Below are 17,642 nucleotides of genomic sequence, written 5' to 3'. Positions count from 1 at the left end.
AGGATATGAAATATAATAACACATCCCAGGCTGGAATGATTCCGTTCACCACCTACCCTTCATCGGGATTTTCCCCCTGACCTCCCATGGCTCGTCCAGTTACTCAGGCTCCCTCTGTGTCACCAGGACCTTCATAATGGGCACTTGGCCTCTGTGCCCTCTCCATTACTACTACCATCACCCTGACCTAGCTTTCTACCACGTCATCTCTAGTTTCTTTCATTAGCTTCCTAATGTCTACCTCCCACCCTCCCCTATCCTTAACCTGCTCTACTCCCTTTTCCAGACCTACTTTAGTAAAATTTTCCATCATCCCATTCCTTGCTCAAAAAATATCAGTAAATTCCTCATACCTGTGGGGAAAAGAGTTCAAAATACTTAACTTTCTGATCCCTAGATGACTTTATTTCCAAGTACACACTTTCACCCCGTGCCTACCTTGCACATTTCTGTTTTAACTATATAATTCACTGCCCAGTAAATATGTCATGTGGACTCTGGATCAGAGCCATACAAGAGAAAATAGAGATACATCCCCAAAACAGCCTACAGGCTGCACATTTCCTCATTTGTAAGCCAGGGATCAAATGGAACCTAGCTCTCTGGGTTGCTGTGAGGATTCAATTAGTTAATACACATGAAGTGCTCAGGAAAAGTGCCTGGCATATAGCTCATGTTCAGTAAACATTATCTGTAATCAAGTTTCCACACATCACTGGATTAGAGACCAAGGGAGCTTGGGCATGACCATTTTCAACTGCTACAGGTGAAAAGGTGGTCTCCTTGGACTGCTCTCATAGGCCCTCAAGAGACAGCTGGCTTTGGCCACCCTTTCCATTGCCATTGAGCCCCTGGCAGACTCTGTAGTACTCTTCTCTGAAATTTTCTTGTACCTCTTCCTCCCGGGTGTTCATTTGTTCCTGCATTTACAATTCTTATCCCCCATTTCACTCCACCTCTTCTGCATATCTAAATTCTATATCCTCTTCAAGGCTTAGTTTAAAAACCTCCAGTGTTACTCTTCCTGATCAATTCAGCAATCATGTTTGCCATTACTTCATAAGCATTAAGCTGAAGATTAAAACTCTAACGGCTATATCCTTCTAAGAATATGGCTACAGTTTGCAATAAACACAAACTACCGACTGGCGTATACCATTCTACAACAATAAAAACAAAAACACAGAGCTTCCTATGCTAAAAACCCATGAAGTATAAGTATTAAATTAAGTATTTTTGTACATATTAATATATAAATATGTATATATTAATTATTAACTTTTTGAAAACATATGCAGAATTTAGGTCCCTTACTAATAATTTTTAACCATCAATCACTGCTTATGCCAGTGGTTCTTAACTCGGGACATATTTTAGAATCATCAAAAGTAGGAAACTTTTAAAAAATACTGATGCTATCCCATACCCCTCCCCACAGAGACTCTGATTTAACTATACTAGGGTAGGGTCTCAGCTTTGCTGTGTTTTTATGTTTTAAAAGCTTCTAAGTGACTCCAATCTAAAGCAGAGTTGAAAATCACTGGCCTAAACAATCCTAACTATGAAATTTAAGTAGTATACGCCTTTCTTGCTTACTTCAAACACTTCCTAGTTAGACCAGGCTGAGCGCCAAGACCATAAATCCTTGTAGTTACAGTCTACTCCCCCTTTCTTAAACCTCAGAGTTTCCCCAACAGTCTGCTGCAAAGAGCTTATGGACCACTGAGATCCTGACTTCCTTAACTCTCACCACAGCCAGCGAGAGCCTAGGGCAGCCAGAACCCCTGCCCAGCTGGTCTTCAACAGCAAGCAGCCTCATCCATTTATCCCAGGGCACTATAAGTAATTTCACTTCCTATACATGCCATAAGTGCAAAGGGCTGGAAAGCAATGGGAAGAACTAGTTTCCCCATTTCCTTGGCAACTCTGCTCTCACTTATTTGTTTTGGTATTAAACCACTGAACTTAATTAGGAATTAATACTCCATCTTGGTTCTGGATTGAATCTTATTTTATAATGTTTTTTCAAGCTATTTACATACTTAATTAAAGTTATTCCTCAGAATTTTCAATTCCTCCTACCCCTTCTCCCTTTTGTTAAGAGAAGCAGGATGAAATTAAAAATTAAGGTTATGACATGCATTGGGGAAGTCAGCATTTTGAATGCCCATGATTGTAGTAGTATGATAAAAGCAATTATAAATTCAATTTAGAGTTAATTATTGATTATAAATTTAATGAACTCAACCAGAGAAGTTTTCATTACTAGCTAGAATGAGTTCATGAGTGCTTAGCAGAATACCCAAATGGTGATCATAAGAAGAAAGAGCCCTACTGAGGTGGATTCATTCAATTACTTGTTTATTCATTCACTCATTCATTCCTTCATTTAATGAACTTTTATTGGACTCAAATACTAGGAATACAAATATAAAGACACAGAACCTTCTCTCAAGAAATTAAAAATGTAATAGGGAGACAGAACTAAACATTTTAACAAGTAAGATTAGTACTATTCTAGAAGACAAGAAAGATACAGTGACAATGTAAAGAAGAGAAGACTTCACAGAGGAAAGATACTTGAGTTGGATTTTGAAGAATAAATAGGAGTTTGCCAAATGGATGAGGAGTGGAGGTGGTGTGAGGATGGAGAGGTTATTCCAGGAAAATGTCACAGAATATGCAAAATGTACATATGAATAAATCAGCCTGGCTCACTGAAAAATCTAAAGTATTTTGGGATGTCTGGATTTTTGGAGAGAAGTAAAGGAATAGAAGAATGACAGAGCCAACAAGAATCAGAGAATGACTATATTAGCATGTGTAAAACCACAGCCCAAGGAGTCACATTATACTCAGTCTAAAAAAATAATTTCCCTTAATAGAAGAGAAATGGTCTGCATAGAGTTCAGAAATATATTTCTTATTCAAGAACACAAGTGTTCTCATCTATGCAAAGATGTATACATCAGCGTCTCATAGTTAATGGATATTGGCTATGAACATCATCTCATTCATTCTCCTCTGATTCTCACAGAGCAAACTTCTCATCATTACTTGGTTTCCCATGTAGAAGATAGACACATCTTGATGACCTGTGTATGTAGCTCACTTTCTGGCCCCCTTCAGAAACGAGCAAGGAGAAGGTTTAGTGGTCTGAGTTAGATCAGGAAAAAATTGATTGATACCAGAGCTGAGTGCCAAACACTCCTCCTTCCTTTTGAGGATAACCTTTATCTGATTAAGGAAGTTTCCTTCTATTCCTATTTGCTGAGAGAGTTTTTAGAATAATGAATGAATGAATGAATGTTAAATTTTATTAAACGTTTTTTATACAACTATGGTGATGACCATATCCTCTATTCTGTTAAGGTGAATTACAGTGATTGATTTCCAGGCATCAAACCAACCTTGAATTCCTAAAATGACCTCAAGTGGTTGTGATGTATTATACATTTTTTTAAAGATTTTGTTTATTTATTTGATGGAGAGAGACACAGAGAGAGTGGGAACACAAGCAGGGGGAGTGGGAGAAGGAGAAACAGGCTTCCCGCTGAGCAGGGAGCCTGATGCGGGGCTCAATCCCAGGACCCCGGGATCATGACCTGAGCCAAAGGCAGACGCTTAATGACTGAGCCACTCAGGCGTCCCAGAAATATTAATTTTAATCATAAGGAAATGTCCCTTTTATCTGTGAATAATGACTTTTGCCTATGTATTCTTTGATACTAATAAAGTTGTACTTTGATATTAATTAAACTATACCAGTTTGGTTTTGATTAATGTTTGCATGCTATATCTCTTTGCATTTTTACTTTTAGCCTTTCTGTATCCTTATCCTTATATTTTAGATGTGTCTCTTATAAGTGACTCAAAGATTTTTTAAATCAACTCTGATAATTTAAGTGGAGCACTTAGTTCATTTAAACCTAATATAATTACCAATATAATTATCATATATTTGGGTTAAGTCTTCTATCTCTGCTTTCTATCTGTACTACCTATTCTATGTTCCTTTTTCTCTTCTTTCTTGCCTTATTTCTGAATGAATATTTATTATCATTCCATTTTCCCTATCAGGTTGGCAGTTACATTTTACTATTCTTTTAGTGATTACCCTAGAGATTACAACATGCATCCTTGATTCGTTAATGTCTAACACAAATTGGTATTTTTATTTTTTCAAGACAACACAAAGACCCTAAACCACTTTAATTTCAATTTACATGCTACTGTAATTATATTTTAATTCTATAAATATTTTTAAGTCCCATGGATATAACTTTATTACTATTTTAAACTGTCGAGTCAACTATCTAGATTTACCTAGATACTGAATCTTTTTATTGTGTTTCATTCCTTCCTGCATCTCCAACATCCCATCTGGAATCACTTTCCTCCTCCCTGAAGAATTCCATTTAGTATTTCCTTTTAGGGTGAATCTGGTGGTGATAAAATCTCTCTACTCTTTTTTCTTTTTTTTTTTTTTTAAGTCTTTTACATTTCCATTCTTGAAGAATATTTTTTCAGGGTATAAAATTCTAGATTGGCAGATATTTTCTTTCAACACTTTAAAAAATATCATTCCACTGTCTTCTATCTTCCCTTGTTTCATTGATAAATCAACCGTTAGTGTAATGTTATTTTCTGAAGGTATTCTGGATTATTTCTCCCCATCACCACCCAGCTATTTTTAGAATCTTGTTGTTGTCTTTAGTTTTCAGAAGTTTTACTATGATGTGCTTAGGAATCTTATCCTGCTTGGAGTTTGTATGGCTTCTTAAATCTGTATATTGATGTCTTTCATCATCTTTGAAAAATTCTCAGCCATATTATGTTCAAATATTGCTTCTATCCCTTGTCCCTTTTCTCTATCTGAGATTCCAAGTTTTCATAAATTAAAATTTCTCACTGTGTCTTATCTGTGCTTCATTTGCATGTTTCTTTCAATCTATCATTCAGCACATTTATTCTCTCTTCAGGTGTGTCTAAACTACTACTACAACCATCAAATGTGTCATTGTTATTGTATTTTTCAGTACAAATATTTCCATTCTTTTAATTGTTTCCAATCATCTGACAAAGTTCTCAGTCTTGTCTTTTATTCCCATGTCCCCTTCTCCCTATAAATAAGTTCAGCATTATATAAGCATCACCCTCCTCCAGGAGCCCTACTCTTTCTATAGCAATCCAGCTATGCCCTGAATAAGTAAGACTCTTTGTGGGATGAGAGCCTGAAGGATCCATGTGCTCTGCTACTTCTCCATTTCTGAATTTCCCCCAGTAAACCCTAATTTATATTTTCATTGTGTCACATGCATACCCCTTTGTATAGTGAGGAGGGGATATGATAACTCCTGAATGGTGTTTTGGTAGCTTGGTGATAATATTTTTATATCCCACTGTTGAGCTGACATATTTTCTAAATTTATTTTGTGTGTGTGAGTTGTATTAGCATAAATCAGTTCTCAAGAGATGAATTTTATTAAACGTGCTGGAAAAATCTAACTTCTTTGTTCCAAAATGAAGCATAAGTTTCCAGAATATGACCATATCAAAAAAATTCTTGTGTTTGCAATTTAGCAGTGATCAGCCTCCTTAGATACCCCTGTTTATTTCCATTTCACTTTAGTTGAAACAGAGACTAGTAACTTACTAAAAATTAAATTATTGGTCATGGATGGAAAGAGCCTTCTGACTTTATAATATTTTTCATTTTACAAGGGAGAAAACCAAAGAAAGGGAATACACATATACCCAAATTGAGATTTTTAAAGAGGAAAATGGGTAGCCCTCAAAGTAGAGCTACCAAAATAATGATTTCCCTTATCCCATCATCATCTTTATTTTAATTGGTACTCTCATTTTTACTTAAAGAAAATAGAACTATGCTTCTAAAGAAGTGAAACAGGTCCTCAAACTTTGTATCTGAAGGCTAAGATAATTATTATATTTTGTTTCTACTGGGCTCAAGATTAATATTCTAGGAATGAGCAGTCCCTTCTTCCAACCAACAGTTAAAGTGACATTCTTTATGGGAGTATCATTTTGAGCAATGCCTTAGATTTTCATGATGACTTATTCCACTCTCAAGCAATCACAGTGCACTAATAGTGTACCAAATGAAAAAAGGTAATGGATAGGATTTTTTCTTACTATATCTGTTAAAGTGCATTAAGTTTCGACTGTTATAACAGTATAATAAAGTCACATTTGATCTTGCATATATTGCAAACTTTGAAAAACATGTTTTTAAAGTATAAAATATCAAGCAAGCTTGTAATCTTCTAATACAAATTGTTGGTATTTTATATGGGCCTTTAAAAAAGAACCAAGAGTTCTTAAAAACATAATCACTAACTCTACAATTAATATTTTCACCAAAAATTAAGTGAATACCCATGTCGTAAGCAGAAAATTAATCATATGCATTGCTGAACAAAAAGTAATATAAAATAGCTTAGGTTAAGGGGAGCTTATAAGCTATTAGGCAGTTAAGGAAAAAAAAATGCATGAATCCATGAATGAAAAAATTATTATAGAGGTTTATCATGCCCTAACATAAAGTCCTCATTTTGTAAGTATACTAAAGACCAATGAAGTTCAGTGTGGATGAGTAGAGTAAGTATCTTATTTTCACAATGACCAGACATTTCATAAGTGTGGGAGTTAGGGCCTTCTACTACTTGAAACCCATCTTTCTTTCTTTCTTTCTTTCCTTCTTTCCTTTCTTTCTTTCTTTCTTTCTTTCTTTCTTTCTTTCTTTCTTTCTTTCTCTCTCTCTCTCTCTCTCTCTCTCTCTCTCTTTCCTTCCTTCCTTCCTTCCTTCCTTCCTTCCTTCCTTCCTTCCTTCCTTCTTCCTTCCTTCCTTCCTTCCCTACTTTCTTTCTTTCTTTTTTATGGAATGCTTCATGAATTTGCGTGTCATCCTTGCACAGGGGCCATGCTAATCTTCTCTGTATCGTTCCAATTTTAGTATATGTGCTGCCGAAGTGAGCACAACCCATTTATCTTTCTACCTTTATCTTCTACTCTTCTTCTTCATGAACCCTGTGCTCCAACCAAACATCAGCCTTATGCCTCATGGCTTTGCTTACATCCTTCTTTTTACTTGGAATGAATCATCTCTGTACATCCTAACTTTACACTTTTCAGAAACCAGCTCATATATCAACTTCTCTATGTACCTGTCAATGATTCTCTGAGCCAAAAGTAATTTTCCTCCTCTGAACTTCTGGAATCTTCATGTAATCTTCTATGGCATTTAAAATCCTACAGTAGTTATTTTTACATATACCTTAGCTGCTCTACAAGGCTATAAACTACCTATGAGGAATCCTGTCTTTTATTTTTTTTTATTTTTTTTAAAGATTTTATTTATTTATTTGAGAGAGAGAGAATGAGATAGAGAGAGCATGAGAGGGGTGAGGGTCAGAGGGAGAAGCAGACTCCCTGCCGAGCAGGAAGCCTGATGCGGGACTCGATCCGGGGACTCCAGGATCATGACCTGAGCCAAAGGCAGTTGCTTAACCAACTGAGCCACCTAGGCGCCCGAGGAATCCTGTCTTTTAGTGGTTCTTTTTTTAGCTCTCCTCTTGTGAAGTCTTTCCAAAACACTCACCTTTGTTTCCAGAACAACTCTTTTACTTTTGCACTCAGTTCATCAGCTTCAGTAATATTTAATTAAATCATGTAATAACAATAACAAGTACAACTAGTATTAAAAGGTTTGGGGGGTGCCTAGGTGGCTCAGTCGGTTAAGCATCCAACTCTTGATCTTAGCTCACGTCTTGGTCTCAGGGTCATGAGTTCAAGCCCCGCACTGGGCTTCACACTGGGCATGGAGCCTACTTAAAGATAGATAGATAGATGATAGATAAAGTAAAATAAAATAAGTTTGGGAATAGTCACAACTGACCCTTAGTAAAAATGCTACTCAAAATGATGAGTATTATTAGACAGTAGCTTGCCACAAGGAGTGGTTAGCTTGCCTTGCCTGTTTTAAGGAGAAAACGGGGATCTTTGGTTACTCTAGCCACTTAGGTTTAGTGGAAAAGTAGTTAAAAGAGTTTATATTACTCTTTCTGTATATTTCTAACCTCCACGGAATTTCTGTTTCAGATGAATGTCAAAACTATAAAATTTCTTCAATCATCATTGACTTTCAACTGATTTCAAATTGAAGCCCAAAGTCCAGATTCACTCATTCAACAAGTATTTACTGAGCTCCAGTTTTGTAGTGGGCACTGTGTTAGGCACGATTTGTTTTACAGCAAAATAACCACTTGGTGCAAATTTTCTAAAAGAACTTTGCAGTTCACTTCAAATTAACCAATTTGGTCTGAGCTATAGATTTATGGTAGAACTACAAGTTATTTTTTCCTTATTTATTCTTCTGAAATCTAAGAATGCATTTGGATGTTGCTACTGGGGGCAGCTCCACAGTAAAACGAATTAGGTGCTTGCCTAAGCCCTCATGTCTATGGGAGTGTTGCCAGACACAATCAACATTCTCCCAGCCTAGTTTGAGAACACTCAGTTTTGTGGGAACATTTTTCTGCCTATCTATACAAGGGAGCATGAATAAACTGTGCAATATAAAGATTCACATCTTTTTAGATTTTTTTAAAGGAGTTTTTTTATCTGTAAAATCTCATAAAATACGTGACAGCAATTTCTTTAAATTATTAACAGAGACATTAATTGCTCATTCCAGGTATTTCTTTCCATGTGAAAGGACATCCATCTTAGTGTAACCCTTCTTCCTGGCTTAGCTTCCCTCTATCACTATTTCCTATTTTACTCTGTTCCTTGTGCTATTCAGTATATAGAACAGGCCCTCCTGTGGAGAGGCCTGTAGTTCTTCAGAATTCATAACTGGGTATATAAGTCTGTTTATTTCTGAGACTTGGTATTAGAAAACACACTGTTATCCTACAACTAAGCCACATTCTTTGATATCATCAGCGTATTAGAAATAAAGCTGACATTTTGATCCCTATTTGCCATTCTTTTGATTTATTTATCAGTTGTCGCAGAATTTAGGCAGGGAGAAGAGGGTGTTGTGTAATAGTCTACTTGTCAAAGCCCAGTAAACACAAATGACCACAAGTACAGCAGTTGGCAAAGCCTAAAGGACATCACTTGACAGCAAGAACAGATAATGATAGCTAACCTACGTGCTTGTGAGTATCCACCATAAACTGATATGTGGACTAATCAGACCACCAGAAATCTGCCAGTCAGAATTCAGTACTGCCCTGTTCACATGTGGGTTTCTTTCACAAGCACACAGAACTGTGCATAGCTTTATTTGCACTGGTTTGCACCAGAGCTAAAATGGTTGACCTGATGCATTATAAGCAACATAGACCAATATTAAAAATCGGTGGTCAGTGGTCGGTGGTGAGTGATAAATAATATTATATCCGTGGCAAAAATGTTCATGAGCTGGAAAGAATAAGTGTTGACAGTCTGAGTCAGATTGTACAAAAAAGATAAATGTTGGTATTCTTCAATGGCTCAGGCTACTTTAGCCTCGGGCCATGCCAACTCAGGCTGGTCCTGCAGTGATCTGCTGACAGGAGGAAGGAAGTCTGGATTCTAGTGCTTGCTCTGACACTCACCCAACGTCTGGTTTTTTGCATGTAAACAAAACAAAGTTCCTGCTTTCATGTTGCTTAAATTCTAGTAGAGGGGAAGACAGAGAAAAAACAAAGCAAACATACAAATGTTTGGGAGCGGTAAGTGCTATGAACAAAAGAAAACAGAGTAAGTGGGACTGAGGGCAATGGTTTGAGCTGCGGTGCTGTATTGCACAGGGTGGTCAAGGAAACCTCTCAGTTAAAGAGACGTTTGCGCAGAGACTGGGAGGGAGTGAGGGGCTAAGCATGCAAATACCAGCAAAAAGCGCAGAGCAAACAACAATACTAACATTGCTCAGATGAGACTGCTTGGCAAACACACACAGCAAAGATGGGAGTATGATGAAGCAGGGCAAGGGGGAGAGAGAGAAAAACCAGAGGTGAGGTCAGAAGGGTAACTGGGAGCCAGTTCATCGGGGCGTCAAGGCCATGGGAAGTATCTGGACTTCACTCTGAATGGGACAGTAAGCCATTGGACTTGTCAGGCCTGCCATCTTCTAGTCACTCAGAGATGGGAGCTATTCAGACGAAGCTTGCTGGCCCATCTACCACCCTGCCCTACCCCAATCAGGAATTTGAATCTTAAAAAGCGTCATTGGATGGCTGAAAATCCACAGCACCCAGGACAGATAATCAGACTTTCTTGTTCCCTAGACCCCATATAGCACTCCCCTGGTTCTTGCCCAGTTCCTCAGTCTCCCATTTGTTCTGTGAGATTTTCAAAGTTCCAATAGATGCCATTTGCTATTTGCATATTGAGAATTGTTTCTTTGCTCGCTATTAGAGATGGCTAGCTTATCACCAAGCTTGTTTCCCTTCTTTCTGGGCTTACAGATAGTCTATGCTGCCCGGCCTCCTTTGAGTTAGGTGTGGCCAGATGGCAGCCAAGTGACAAGTTCTAGCCAATGGAAAGTGAGCACTAGTAACATATGCCATTCCTAGGTCGGGATCATTAAAACTTCCCACATGTGACCCTCTGTACTTTTTCCCATGCACAGGTTGAAGGACAGCAACCTTAAATGCCACATAATGAAAAGCGCAAAGCCACAACAGGTGATGCCTCAGGCCCTGAGTCACTACTTGGAGGAGACCTGCCCAACCAGAAAAACCTGCATTGGACTTTTAAGTAACTCAAGAGAGTAACTCAAGAGAAAGTTTTATTATGATAGTTCACTTGGAGCAGCTAGTGTTATCTTATCTAATACAAACCTAACTACATGTCTCAGTCATCCTGAAACACCTCACTCTGACATTAAACCCCTGTTCTACTTGGCAGAGAAAACACTTCCTTAATGATACAAGTAAATGAAAACATTTCTTGTAAAATATTAATCTAACACTGATAAACCTCCCTTAACTAGCACAACTACTATTTCAGTCCCATAATCAGAGCTAACCCAGTTAATCGATAATATATTGCAAATTAAAAAAACAAAACTGAGCCTGGCAAAATAAATAATAGAAACTCTGTTTTTAGATTCTAACAAGTACTCATGATGCGGAAAATAATGAGAATACTAAGAGGAATAACACAGTGCCTGTCTTCTAGGAACATCAACCCTGGCATGTTGAAATATCGACAGAGATCATTAAAATACAGCTGACCCATGTGATAACAGAAAGAATGTGCAAACAGCCTTCAGACATGGATGTACAGAGAAGGAAATTTTTTAACTTTGGAGTAGACTGGGGCAGGCTGTGTGAATATATGTGAAAGGAGGGGTCTGGAACATAATCATAGAATATAAAAGGTGGATACAAGCTTTTGTAAAATAAAAATGAGTTTCCCAGGAAGACCAGGTTGGGATGGTTGTGGACAATTCAAGTAAAAGGAACAAGTACAAAAGGAGGGAACTGTGAAACCATAGGGTCTGTCTGGGTGTGCAAAAGTTTAATTTTTGAAAATTGAAAGACCCAGTGGCATATATGTTAGTATTATTTAGATGCTTCCAAATGCCACTGCAACTTCCAAGTAGTTTGGAAAATAAAATAAATAAATAAATAAAATAAACCATCACTCGGGGCTTTAGACAGTACTGATAATTAGTTAATGATGAGCTACATATATGCTTGAGATAACTTGGGTCACTGAGTGCCTGAGACATGTGCTTGACCTTTCAACAGGGAGTAGATGAAGAAGTGATTCATTTGCAAGTACAACATTTCCAAAATAGTGACTATCTTTCTTCTTTCTGACTCCCACCCCTCCCCAACCAAAATTTTATATGTGGGCCATAAGCAGAAACTTCTCCATTTACTTCAAGTAGGCAATATCTACCCAGTAGTGGGTAAAGGTGTTGCATGACCCATCAGGACTCGAATTATAGGAGCCATTTATCTCCCCAGAGTTAAAAAGAGTAGTTTGGGTTCAGAGTGAGCAATCAATTTATAAATACTCGGGGGGAGGTGCCTGAATGGCTCAGTTGGTTGAGCCTCCGACTCTTGATTTTGGCTCGTGTGGTAATCTTGGGGTCATGGTACTGACACCTGCATGGGCACCGTGCTAAGCATGGAGACTGCTTGAGATTTTCTCTCTCCCTCTCCCTGTGCTCCCCACTCCCAGCTCGTGCACACACTCGCTCTTACAATAATAATAATAATAATAATAATAATAATAAATAAATAAACAAATAAATACATATGTACTTAGGAGAAATTTATCTATTCAGGGCCTGGCCAAGAGTTGGGGGCCATGATTTAATTAATTAAACTGTAGGCAAATGTCTGAATCCCCCAGAGAGAAGTATAAAAACTCATCCACCGAATTCCCCACTATTATAGAAAACTAAGGGCAGAAAGGTGCCAAGTCTAGAGAATGAAAATAAATGAACCATGGTGTGACAGGACGGGTTCATAGCTTAGTGACTACTTCAGACCAAAACATGGTCTTGGGAGCTCCTCAACAGGGGCCCTACTGACATTTGGGGCTACATAAATTCTGTGTGCTAAGAATGTTTAATAGCATCCCTGGCCTCCTTCCACCAGATGCTACCAGTACTTGGCTCCCAAACCAAAAATATCTTCAGAATTATACTAGTTGAGAACCAGTGGTGATAGACCCAAGAGTAAGGGGGAAAAACAATCAACTACAAGTAACATTAACCTTGGCTGAGCATGTAAATAGAAAACCATGGAGGATAAGAACAATTGTGTTCTGGGATTCCCAGCTGAGAACTTAAACACAGGCTTAGCTCTTTAGCACTGGAATTCTTCAACAGCTCCTGACTATTAGTGCAGAACAGAAACTGTGCCCCGCCAGCCACTGCTGTCAAATTCCTGTGAAGGTTGAGGGGTGGTTACCAAGAGACAGAGTACTTCATCTCAGGAGAATGTGTCAGGCTGGGATCTTTTTAAAATAAATCAGTGAGTCAGGAAAGACTTCTCCCCTGCTGATCCACTGACTTTTTTTTTTTTATACTACGATTAAAACTCCATATAAAAGCATGGAGGATGAGGACTAATTGTTCCAAAAAGTAGGAAAAATTTGATCGGTTTTCCTCATTTCCTTAGTGACCCTCCAGTAATTTTTCTTAGGTTTACAACAAAGAAAGAGCCCTTATGTTGTGGCCTTGAAAATAACAATAATACATTTAAAGATAAAACCCGGCTCCTCTATTAGCTTCCATTCTCTCCTATGAAATGAGGGTTTGTCCATGTGCCTAGTAGAGTATATGGCAACATTTTTCTTTTCTCTGTCATTTTTTAAAGGAAAAAAAAAACATTAAAACACACCAAGACCTCACTCCAGTAGATGCTTCTGAGCTGAACGGGGATGGGTAAGAAACTTCCGGCCCTGAGGGTTCCAGAGAGGGAACCTTCTGCCTGTACCAGCAGAGAGGCTGGGGGGATAGGGGGTAGGCTCTCCTGGGCCTCTTTGGATGAACCTCATAGAGATACCACTGGCCGTGCAATGAGACCACCCTCTACCTAGCTGATGATCCCTTCATCAGGTCCAAACACCATTGCTAGAGAAAAACATTTTACCTACAACATAATGCAGACAGTAAATGCAACATCATAATAGGAAGTCTCTTAAATGCCAGAGAGAAAAAGAGACAAAGAGATTAAATAAAATTAATACACTAGGAGTAATTTGCCAGTAGCTTGTTCTAGTCTTTTTGTTTTTGACTGTAAAATCTCAAAACTGGAAGTCAGCAAACATAAATTCAATAGTTTAATGTTGGGATAAATAAGATTAATGTAAAACTCTGTATCCCCCAAATCATTTTTATAAGACTTTAAAGTACTTAGACATCTTTAGCAGCTCAAAAATTAAGATGAATTTCCCATAACATTCTCTTATTCATCACCCACAAAGGAGAAAGACAGAAAAATCTAGCAAAAAAAAAAAAATTATATTTATGAGATCTAGTACAATGTTTTAAAAAGCATAATAAAGGCAACACTTGCTAATACTTTTCTCCCTATTCCTCCTTTGAATTCGGGTGAAAAGTCAAAAAGTTTTTTAAAGATTTATTTATTTATCTGAGAGGAAGAGAGAGAGAGTAAGGGGAGGGGCAGAGTGAGAGGGAGCAGGCTCTGCTGAGACATGGGGCTCAATCCCAGGACCCTGAGCTGAAATCAAGAGTCAAGATTTTGATGTTCTGCCTGTAAAAATAAGAATTTTTCCTAACTGCCAATTGTAAATTTCACTGTGGGAAATGTGGGAAAACAGAAAAGCACCAAAAAAATTTAAATGACCAGTAATCCCAATACTCAAAGATGACTACTTTTAATATACTTGGTGTATTTCTTTCAATCTTGTTCTATCCTGAGATGTTCTTTTTAAAAAAAAATTTTTACACAAATGGTACGTTTTACAATGTGCTCTTTAAATTTGAAAATATATTCTGAATATTCTCCCATGCTATTATTATGTTCCAACAGCTATGTTCAATGTTTTTGGTCTCAAAACTACTTTATACTCAAGAATTATTGAGGACGTCAAAAATCTTTTGTTTATGCGGATTGTATTTTTGATTTTTATAGAATTAGTAATTAAAACAAAAATTGTAAAGTCTTTTATTAATTCATCTTAAAATAAAGTAATGCTTACCTGTCAACATCAGCAATATATTTTACAAAATCTAATTCTATTTTCCAAAACAAACAAAAACATTTAGTGAGAAAAGTGACATTATTTTAGAGTTTTGCAAATACTTTTAATGTTTGGCTTAACAGAAGGCAGCTGAATTCTCTTACCTGCTTCTGCATTCAAAATGTAGATATGTTCTGTTAGCAGAAATATATGAAGAAGGGGCATGTGACTCTAAATCCCACGGTCGTGAGTTCAAGCCCCGTGTTGGGTGTGGAGACTACTAAAAACAAACAAACTGAAACCATATATGAAGAAAATCTAGGCTCACATAGGTAGTTGAAAAAGGGAGGAGTGACTTTCAGATTATTGTGGGCATTTTTCTTTATACCACACCAAAGTTGACAAGTTTTAAAGATTGGTTGCAGTGTGGAATCTAAACAATAATAATAATGATAATACAATGGACTTTTCCTACTCTACACTCTCATGAAAGAGTAAAAGTGGCAAATGCAGATGTGCTAGTATTACAATAGAAATAGTTTTAAAGATTTTTTTTTAATTTATTTATTTGACAGAGAGAGACACAGCGAGAGAGGGAACACAAGCAGGGGGAGTGGGAGAGGGAGTAACAGGCTTCCCGCCGAGCAGGGAGCCTGATGTGGGGCTCGATCCCAGGACCCTGGGATCATGACCTGAGCCAAAGGCAGATGCTTAATGACTGAGCCACCCAGGAGCCCCTACAATGGAAATAGTTTTGATCTTGAGGACACCCCGAGAGGAGATCAAACTTTGAGAGCTACTACTGGTCTACCGCTCATATTTAATATTTAACACTGCATTCTGTCACAGTCTAGAACACTTTAACCCATACCCTACTGTCAACATTTACACTATCTCTAAGTTTTTGCTATTATAAAAAAAAAAAATGCTATGACAAACACCCTCACATGTACCTCTTTCTGCACATTTATTTTCTTAGAATAACACCTTAGGAACTTGAGGGTCAAACAAACTTATTTTTTCAGGATTTTTATGCATGTTGCTAATTTACCCTGCAGAAAGGTTTATCAGTTTGCATTCCTTTCAGTAGCCTGTACAAGAGCCTTCCGTCCTGACCCACACTTTTATCAACACTGGGTACCGTGTGAGCCCTGTCTTGAGAGTAGTTTTTAGAAAATCAAAATGTGACTGGGCTAGTTGTTAGTGAGCTCACTCTCTCAGATGAAATACAGCATTTGAGATTTACTGGAATTCTCTGCTCACTGAGTACTTCTCTGATTTATTTATTTACTGCTATTTTGCATTATTACAATTAGTATTTACCATGGGTCTTCTACTTGACATTAAGTTTCTTCTGACAGAAACCTGTGTTTCTGTCTGTGTTTAAATCCTGGCTTCACCCCTTAACTCGCTGTGTGAGCTTGGGCATACTACTCCCCCTTCCTTTCCTGAGCTTGAAGGTCATCCTCAGTTAACAGGGAGACCGATATGTACTTTGTAAGGCAGCCATGTTGCAATACGTGTAAAATACTTCCTACAACACTTGGCAAAAAACCAGTGTTCCATATGTTTGTCCTCTGCCTTTTCCTTTCCAATGTTAAATTCACCTTGTAAAGCCCAGACCTTGAGGATCTACAAATCCACTTTGATTTACTCCTAACCCCGTCACTGAGACAGAAGACATCTCTCTAACAATGATTACCTCTGGGAAGTGTAACTAAGCAAAAGTGGTGAGTTTTCTGGTTATTCTTCCCTGTGCCGCTCAATCGTTACTCATTCTCTCAGTCAACATCTATGAGTGTGTGCTGTGTGTTCTGAAGACAAATTACACACAGTCCCTAAACAAGAGAAAGAATGAAGTCCTTTGTAAGTGCCAGAATGCCACAATCATGTTGAAACCAGAATTCAGAGAAAAGCCGTTCACCAAACTGCGCTGTGAGAGCTTCCTAACTGTACATCCCAGGGGCTGCGGGTACATCATCCCTGACCCTATTGTGGCTCAAAGCTCACAATTATTGCAGTGGGGCTTTACGACTAGTGTAGCTTAATGTGACCCTGAGATGTATTCAAATACATTTCTAATAAGAAAGTTTTGACATTTTCTGACCACCCGACAGAGGAAATGAGAGGAAGACAGTAGCGAGCTAGGTACAGAGCAGACTGACGTTCACTCCCAGTTTTAACTCAAAAGTAAAACAAGCACCAAACAAGGAGAATTACTTGTGCATCTGAGAGTACACCCCAATTAAGGTGCGGGTGAGGAGGGGTCACTGGAGAGCAGCACTGCTAGCCGGCGGCACGGGCCCACAAAAGTGCTCAGGTCAGGAGGTCCTGACAGATCATACTGAGAGGAAGGGAGGGGACCTGACACCCATTCATACTCTCCTCTGCTCCAGGAGCACGTGAGACCCTGGCGCGCTCCTAGTTTCATTTACGCCCACACACACCCACCCCTTTCAGAGTCTGAGGTACAAAGAGGTCACGCAGCTCTCACCAGTATATCCCGGGCAACTTTGAGTGCTATGGCTTTAACAGCTCCAGGACAGGTTCAAAGAAAGTCTGGGACTCTGATTCTTGAAGTCAAACTGAGAATGATCGTGAACTTTTTGCTACCAGTACCCGGATGATATCTGCTCAAATTGGTGTTAGGTCATTATAAAACTCTCTTAACTCTATGTTTGACAGAGTTGAAAATATTTGCAATAGGGAGGCATGTGGATGGGAAGGATGAATTCCTCCTGGTCTGAAGCAGGCTTTTAAAAATTTGTTGATAGTAAGTTGTGGTGAGGAAGGTGGAATGGCAGCTTGGGTTTCAATATTGTAACTGTTGCTGTCCAAAATATTCCTTATTGGGGGAGAAAAGTATTTCTGGAAATGTGGGGCATGACTCCACCTTAAAGGGGTTCTTTTGGCTAGCCCTGAAGGAAGGGCACATGTGTAGCCAAGGACTGTAGGAGAAA

General features: G+C 38.3%; 1 protein-coding gene and 1 non-coding gene across 3 annotated transcripts in view; both read right to left on the bottom strand.

The window, feature by feature from the left end:
- CMYA5 (cardiomyopathy associated 5) overlaps window positions 1–17,642 on the bottom strand; it is an 87,697-nt gene that overhangs the window by 54,378 nt on the left and 15,677 nt on the right. The window lies entirely within an intron of this gene.
- LOC114217669 (U6 spliceosomal RNA) lies at window positions 6,894–7,000 on the bottom strand. Its single transcript, XR_003611010.1, has one exon. It is a non-coding gene; the product is annotated as a U6 spliceosomal RNA (small nuclear RNA).

This window comes from Eumetopias jubatus, unplaced genomic scaffold (genome assembly GCF_037043125.1).
Source record: "Eumetopias jubatus isolate StellerSeaLion01/CBP00866 unplaced genomic scaffold, mEumJub1_p1.0 scaffold_5, whole genome shotgun sequence".
NCBI lineage: Eukaryota > Metazoa > Chordata > Mammalia > Carnivora > Otariidae > Eumetopias > Eumetopias jubatus.
The sequence above is the reverse complement of the archived record's forward strand: the minus strand, read 5'-3'. Positions and strand labels throughout refer to the sequence as shown.